The 6,942-nt window shown below is 57.5% G+C and overlaps 1 pseudogene; it reads right to left on the bottom strand.

Moving 5' to 3' along the window:
* The window catches only part of LOC102373950, a 15,380-nt pseudogene extending 8,733 nt beyond the window's left edge, over nt 1-6,647 (bottom strand).
* Between the last annotated feature and the right edge of the window lie 295 nt (nt 6,648-6,942).

Here is a 6,942-nt window from a genome sequence, read left to right as displayed (position 1 = left end):
GAACATGATGACCACGGAAATCACAGCACCGAAGAGGGCGCTCCATTTGCTGAAGTAGCGGAAGGTGGGTCGCCAGCCTAGGGTTGTGGGGGGTGATGATATGCACTCGCAGGGATTTGTAGCGTGGCGCACACTCATCTGACACACCCATCCCTATTCAGCTCCATCCACCTCCTGCAACACTGAGCGCTCCCAGCTCACTCGGGCCAGTAGGTTAAAGGCTCTGTCCAGCTTAGCTCCACTCAGCCCATCCCTTCCAGCCCATTGTATTCAGCCCAATTCCACTCTACCCAGCCCAACCCATCCAACTCAGTGTATCCAGCCTGACTCCATTGCACATAACCCAGCACTTCCAACCCAACTCTACCCTACTCAGTGCAGCCCTCCCCATACCCAACTCAACACCCTCCTATTCAGCACAACCCTTCCACATGCATGTAGTCAAACAACTCTGTCCTCCCCAAGCTAGCCCTTGCAAACCAAACCAGTTCTTCCAATAAAACCCATCACTACCTTGCACAGCCTAGCTCCTTCATCTCATCCCACTCTACTCTATCCACCCTTCCAGCTCTACTCAGCTCCTACTACACGCGGCCCCGCTGTCCCAATCCAGCTCAACTCCCTCATGCAAACGTACTCCACCCCATGCAGCCAATCCTTCTAGCTGAATTTATCCAACCCAAGCTGATCCTACCCAGCCCAGTTCTAGCAAAGCAACTCAATTCCCCTCACACAGCCCACTCCACTAACCCCACTCTCCTATGCAGTCTGATCCAACTTAACTTATTCCAGTCAAATCTGCCCTGTCAAACCCAACCCTTACAAGGCAACGTGATTCCTGAGTGAGCCCCATCCTTACACCTCAGACTATCCAACCCATTTCTTCTCTACCTAGAGCAGCTCCTCCAACTCGCACCATGCAACCCAGCCCTTCCAAATCAGTGTCTCCAACTCAGCCCATTCAGTGACTTACTGTACCTGGTGAGTTGGTAATGGTGGCATGGAAGCAACTGAAGTTGATGAGAGCATACGAGCAGAGGAAGAAGTTGGAGATGATGGGGGCAATGGTGTTCAGCTCAGCTGTGGATGCAATAAAAAGAGATATTATATGAATGTGGTAGCCCACTCCCAGGCCATGTGGCATGGTCTCCTTCTACTCATTCCCCGGGCAGAGTCACGATCCCACTCACCAATTAAGATGAAGGCAGTGGCCAGAACGAAAGTCAACGCATAGCCCCGGAGTGGCTCATTGTTCTTGCCATAGCCTTTGGCAAAGAAGCCGATGAAAGGGTAGAGCCTGTCCTGACAGAGGCACTGCAGACAGGAAAGGGCAGGAGTGAGTGGGGCATGCCACAAGAGAGAGAGCTGGTTTACCGAGCGATCCTGGAGGTACGGTAGCATGTGTAGGGGGGGAGAGGGGAGATGGAAGGGAGGGGCTGGGAGAAAGACATGCATTTGGGCTGCAATGATGCCAGCAAGGGTTAGAGTTTGGCGTGATAGTGGGGTGCTGGCACATGAGGGGGTTATGGAGGATGTTCAGATATCAGTGGGGATGTTCTGAGGGTCTCTTTAGGGTACTGCAGTACTCTGGGGTCCATGGATGCGGGGGTGTCCAGATCAGTTGTGACAAAGGTGTTTTGAGGTGTTGTTGGGGTGGGGATTAGGGATTCTTGTGGTGTCAGCTGGGGATTTAGGAGCGGTTGTGACACTGGGATTTCAGTCATAGACGGTGTTGGCAGGGTTGTCGATGATGGCAGGGTGTGATTGCACGCGAGTGTGCCAGCGGAGGTATGCACAGCGTGTAGCTGCTGTTGTGATGCTGGGCCCTTCCACTTCCAACACTCTCCCCCACACACCTGGAAAACCTTGGGGGCAGAGACGAGGCAGGCTAGGGCTGAGGAGAGGGTGGCAGCAAAGATCCCAGCTGTGATGAGGGGACTGAAGCCGGACACCATACTCATGGTCTGCGGAGAGAAAGGTCCCACTATAAGTCCCAGCCTGCGAGATCCTATAGCCACCTTCTCCCCAACTCCTAGTCCTCCCTGCCCAGGGCTGACGGCTTCCCCAGGCCCTCCCTCTCAACACTGAGCCCTCCTGTAGTCCTTCCTCCACAGGTGAGGCCCCACCGCAGCCCCCCACTCCCCTAGGGAGGTCCTGCCCCCATCCTCCAGAGTACCTGGTAGTTGTTGGCCATCCCATGTTCACAAGTCCCGGTCTGGGTGCACGAGCTGAAGTTCCAGCCGTAGTGGCAGCCCAGGCCCAGGCAGTCACCTGTGGCATTGAGGGAGCCCAGGGTGTCATTCATGCTTCCAGATGCATCACGCAGGACACAGGAACCTGGAAGGAAATGGGGAAGATGAACCCTCCCAGGTCAGGACATGCCTCATGCTAAGCCCCCAGCCCCACTGCTCCCGCAGCACAGTGCCCTCTCGTGTCGGCTATACCCCCTCCTCTGCCCTGTCCCCACACCACGGCATCACCTATGGTCGCGGAGACAGCCAGGTAGGAGAGCGTTGTCCAGAAGATGGCTAGCAGGGTTCCTTTGGGGATGGCCACAGCGGGGTCCTGAAAAGAGGGACAAGTCAGGGCTGGGCGGCAATTGTACCCCACGGTGCTGCAGGTCATTCTTCCACCTGACCCTGGTGGGCCTGGCTGCCCACCTTGAGGTCTCCAGAGATGTTGGCCCCAGCCAAGATGCCAGTGGCGGAAGGGAAGAAGATGGAGAACATGGTGAAGAAGCTGCTTGACTCTCCCCGCCAGTCTGGCCCAAGATTTTCCATGAAGATATCCCCTGTGGACAGGGGGAGGCAGAGGGTGAGTCACGCAGCGGGGATGGGGCTGTCGGAGCCAGCATCCAGAGGAGGGACATGCCACTGCTCCTTACCTTTGTAGCTGAAGTAGCCTTTGGACATCTTCTCCTCAGTACCAGGCATCAGGGTTCCCACAAAGTAGTTGATAAAGGAGACCATGATGACTAAAAAGAAGACGACTTGGGCCTGCAAGTGGGCATGGAGAAGAGCTGCGAACCCATCGCTACCTGGGCAAACCACGAGGCTCCCCTCCCACAGCCGGCAACACAACCCAGGGGTGCGGACGCCCAGCCCCCTGCTGCAACTCGCTAGAGCCCATTCCCTGCCCAGAGCCAAGGAAAGGATCCAGGCATCATACCTTGGCTTCCCACTCCATGCCAGCCACTGCAATGCCCATCAGCACAGTCACTGTGATGACTCCCACAATCCGGATATCGTTTGTAGGATCTGTCATCACCACGTCAAACTCCTAGGGGGTCACACAGAGATGGAGGTTAGCAGGAAGGAGCCTGGTAGAGAAGTGAGAGGCAAAGGGTCAGGGACTCGATGTAGGGAAGGAACCACGGATTAGGTTAGATCTGGGGCTCCTTTTCCCATGGGAGTCAGACTGAGGGCTCAGGTTAGGATCAGGGTTAGAGCTGGGGTAAGGGCAGGGTAGGTATGGGGCTTGTGTTATGATTCTGGTTAGGGCTAGGGCTCGAGTTTGGACTAGAAATGGAGTGATGAATGATTTTTGGTTTGGCATTACATTTGGTTAGGGTTAGGTTTAGGATTAGGTGTAGTGTCAGCATTAGGATTAGCATCAGGTTTGGAGTGATCACTAGGGTCAGGTGACAGGCCAGTGTTGGGGCTGGAGTGACACTTAGTCACAGAAAGGCTTAGACTTGGGTTCGGGCTGAAATAATAGTTATGTTTGGAAGGAAGATTAGGGCTAAACCTAGGGGTAGGTTTGGACTGATGGTTAGAGCCTACGTTGGGTTTCAGGTTAGGTCTTGCTTTGAACTGATGGTTCAAGTTAGCATTTGGGTCATGGGATGGTCATGGTTAGGGTTGGAATGATGCTTAGATTTAGGGTTCAGGTTGCAGCGATCAGTAGGACAGGGCTGGGGTTAAGCTTAGGGTTGCTGCGGTTGCTGTTAGGACACGGTTGTGCTGGGCCCCTCTTACCAGCAGCAAGTCACGCACGGTCTCGGCAAAACCCACAACGTGCATGGCCACAGCCACGGCATTGGCGAAGGAAAAGAGAAGCCCGATAGAGCCTCCCAGCTCAGGACCCAGGCTGCGTGAGATCAGGAAATAGGTGCCCCCTGTGCTTGGACAGACAGAGTCAGGCTTGTTCAGCAGGGTGGGATCCAACTCTTGACTTGGTGCAGCTGTAAGGTGAGCCCTAGAGACTCTGCGTGTGTGTGTGTGTGTGTGTGCATGCACGTGTATGCACATGCCCACACGTATGCACAGTCACATGTGCCTGCTATTAAGCTGAACTACCTGCTTCCAGCATGGAGCGCTCGCTTGGCTTCCAGCTCATCCTGCCTCCATATGTCGCACCCAGTCCGGCCCCCACTGGCCCCACCACAGCACCAGCCCTCCCTGCCATGGCCAAACTGGGGACTGTGGCTTGCTGTCCTGCCATGGCTGTGCTGGTAGCAGGGTGCACGAGGCCACACAACTCACCTGCCTTGACCTTGCCATTGGTGGAGATGGCGGAGATGGAGAGGCCAGTGACAGTAGTGACCAACGCTGACATGAGGATGATCAGCCAAGTCAGCCCTGCGGGGGTGGGAGTCAATGAGTGGTGAAAGCCAGAGGATGGGCCTGCTCCTTGCTGCCTCTCCACCCCTCTGGGTGAGCTCCCACCCTGGTCCCTCCTCTCCCAGCTCCCCGGCCGCGGGGAAGCAAGCCCCATTACCGATTCCAGCCTGAGCCGTGATCCAAGGCAGCCGGAGGTAGAGGATCACACCCCAGATGTTCAGCATGCACCGGATCTGGGGAGAGAAACCAGGGAAGAGCAGATGATGGGACCACAGAGTCTGGCCTGCTCCCCAGCTGGCCCCATGCCCCTCTCGGAGGGGGAAAAGCTCCCTTTACCATCACGCCAGTGACCCAGCCAAACCGAACAGGCTCTGCCACGGAGGCCGCTGCCTCTGGATCATCGTCCATCACCTTCGAGTTGGGGACCCCAGGGTCTGGGACTTCAGGGAAAACCTCTCCGTTTTCCTGGGCACAGATGGAAAGCAGGGTTAGAGCCGCCCTACAGACCCTCTCCACTCTGCCCCCGGCACAGCTCCCTTAACGGTGTCATCCTGTCCTGCGCACCTTGCAGCAGTGATCCCAGCTAACCTGCCCACCCCTCCTTCCCTCAGCAGCACGCTGCCTATGCACCTCCAGCAGAAGCACAGTGCCCACCTTGTTCCCTGCAGCACCGTGCCCCCCACCCTGAGCATGCCCCTAAGGCCCTACCGCATTGCGCAGCACTTCCAGGGAGGGGCGGCTCTTGCGGACTCGTCCCGGCGGCACCGAGTGCGCGTAAAACTCGTAGCAGGGGCTGGCATCAATGGTGGTCTCATAGTCCGGGGGCGCCGACAAGGAACCCCCTTCTTCTGACTGGCCTGAGCCCCCCGGGGCTGGGGGCCGGGGGCCGCTGTCTTCTCCCCTGCTGGGTTTCTTGGCTGGCCCGGTCTGGAGCCTCCTCACCTTGAACCGCCCCAAGGCCATGACAGTTTTATAGGCTGGAGAGTCCATGGTGGAGCGGGCGGGCGAGTCACGGGGTCCTTCTGCTTGGAGCAGGGAGGGTTAGGAGGGAGTTACACGCACAGGCGTGAGCAGCAGGATCCAGTCCCCCGCAGCCGGCACACGCGCACAGGCACGCAAGCATGCACACGTACTGGCGTATAGCAGCCACCTGTATTTTGCAGCCTGCAAAACCGAGGCATGGACTCCACTCTGGAGAGAGCAGTGAGGTCAGGGCCCAGGAGCCCCAGCCCGCTAGTGCTCATTTCTCCCTCGGGACTGGGGGTAGGACCCAGCACCCCTGCTCTAATCTACCAGACCCCACTGTCCCCACTGGGGAGCAAAGCCCTGGCTTCACTGGGAGAGGAGTGGCACCTCATGGCTGCAGCTGGGGGAAGAGAGGTGGGAGCCGGGATGCCTGGGGATGGACACTCCGTCCAGAAGCAGAGTGGGAGTCTGTGCCCCGGGGTCCGTCTGCTTTGGAAGAGGAGCAGGGTCCGGTGGGCTGGGAGTGCCTCCAGAAGGGGAGAAGACAGGGTGGTTGCCTGTCCATCAGTCAGTACCGTCTCAGGTGCCCAGGTACCTGTTCTGCAGCTGCTCTCCATGTACTGCCGCGGCCAGTTCACTCCTTCCTTCTCCCTCTGCTGGCCGCTTTCCTGCTTTATATGGACCCTGGCTAGGAGTCCGGGCCAGGCCCTCCAGAACCGGCCCAGGCAGCCCCTGGCCGGCCCCACCAGCCTGTCCCCATCCCGTCCCCACTCCTCCAAACAGAAACTTTCCAGCAGGAAAGATCCCCCCCTCCTCATTGCCGTGCTGTTTGCTCAGCTTATCTTCCCTGCGTTCTTTCCACTGGGCTCGAATCATCCCAGTTTCGCTTGGGGGGGTGGGTGGGGGCAGTGTGGAAAATAGCAGGGGCAGGGCAGGTAGTCATCCCTGCACTCCTCCCCACCCGGGCAACCCACAGGCCTCTAGGTGAAAGTGCGGGTCCAGAGCTGGTCAAGAGGCCAAGGGGAATTGGTCACAGGGGGCTATTGGGGAGAGAGTGGTGCGACTCTGCACACACACACACGCACGCCTTCCAGCAGGGGTCAACAGGGACATACATGTGTGCACATTTGCACACCTGGAACAGGGTTCTCTCCTTCCAGCAGAGGGCAGCTGATGCACATGTGCATGCACACACAAACTCACATGCACATGCACAGGCACACTCCCTTTTGACTAGTCAAACGAAGAGCGTACATCCAGGGTTTGTTCCCATGCTGAGCCTGGAGCAAGCGCCCAGGAGTTTTGTGCCTGTAGTTTGATTTTTCGTGCAAAGAAAACGCCGTGTGCGTTTGCATGCGCGGGTGTGCGTGCAAGTGTGTGTTCACATGCATGCACACTGACCCCTGCTGGAAGG

Source organism: Alligator sinensis, unplaced genomic scaffold (assembly GCF_000455745.1).
Source record: "Alligator sinensis unplaced genomic scaffold, ASM45574v1 scaffold1300_1, whole genome shotgun sequence".
Classification (NCBI taxonomy): Eukaryota; Metazoa; Chordata; order Crocodylia; family Alligatoridae; genus Alligator; species Alligator sinensis.
This window is presented reverse-complemented; position numbering and strand designations above follow the sequence as displayed.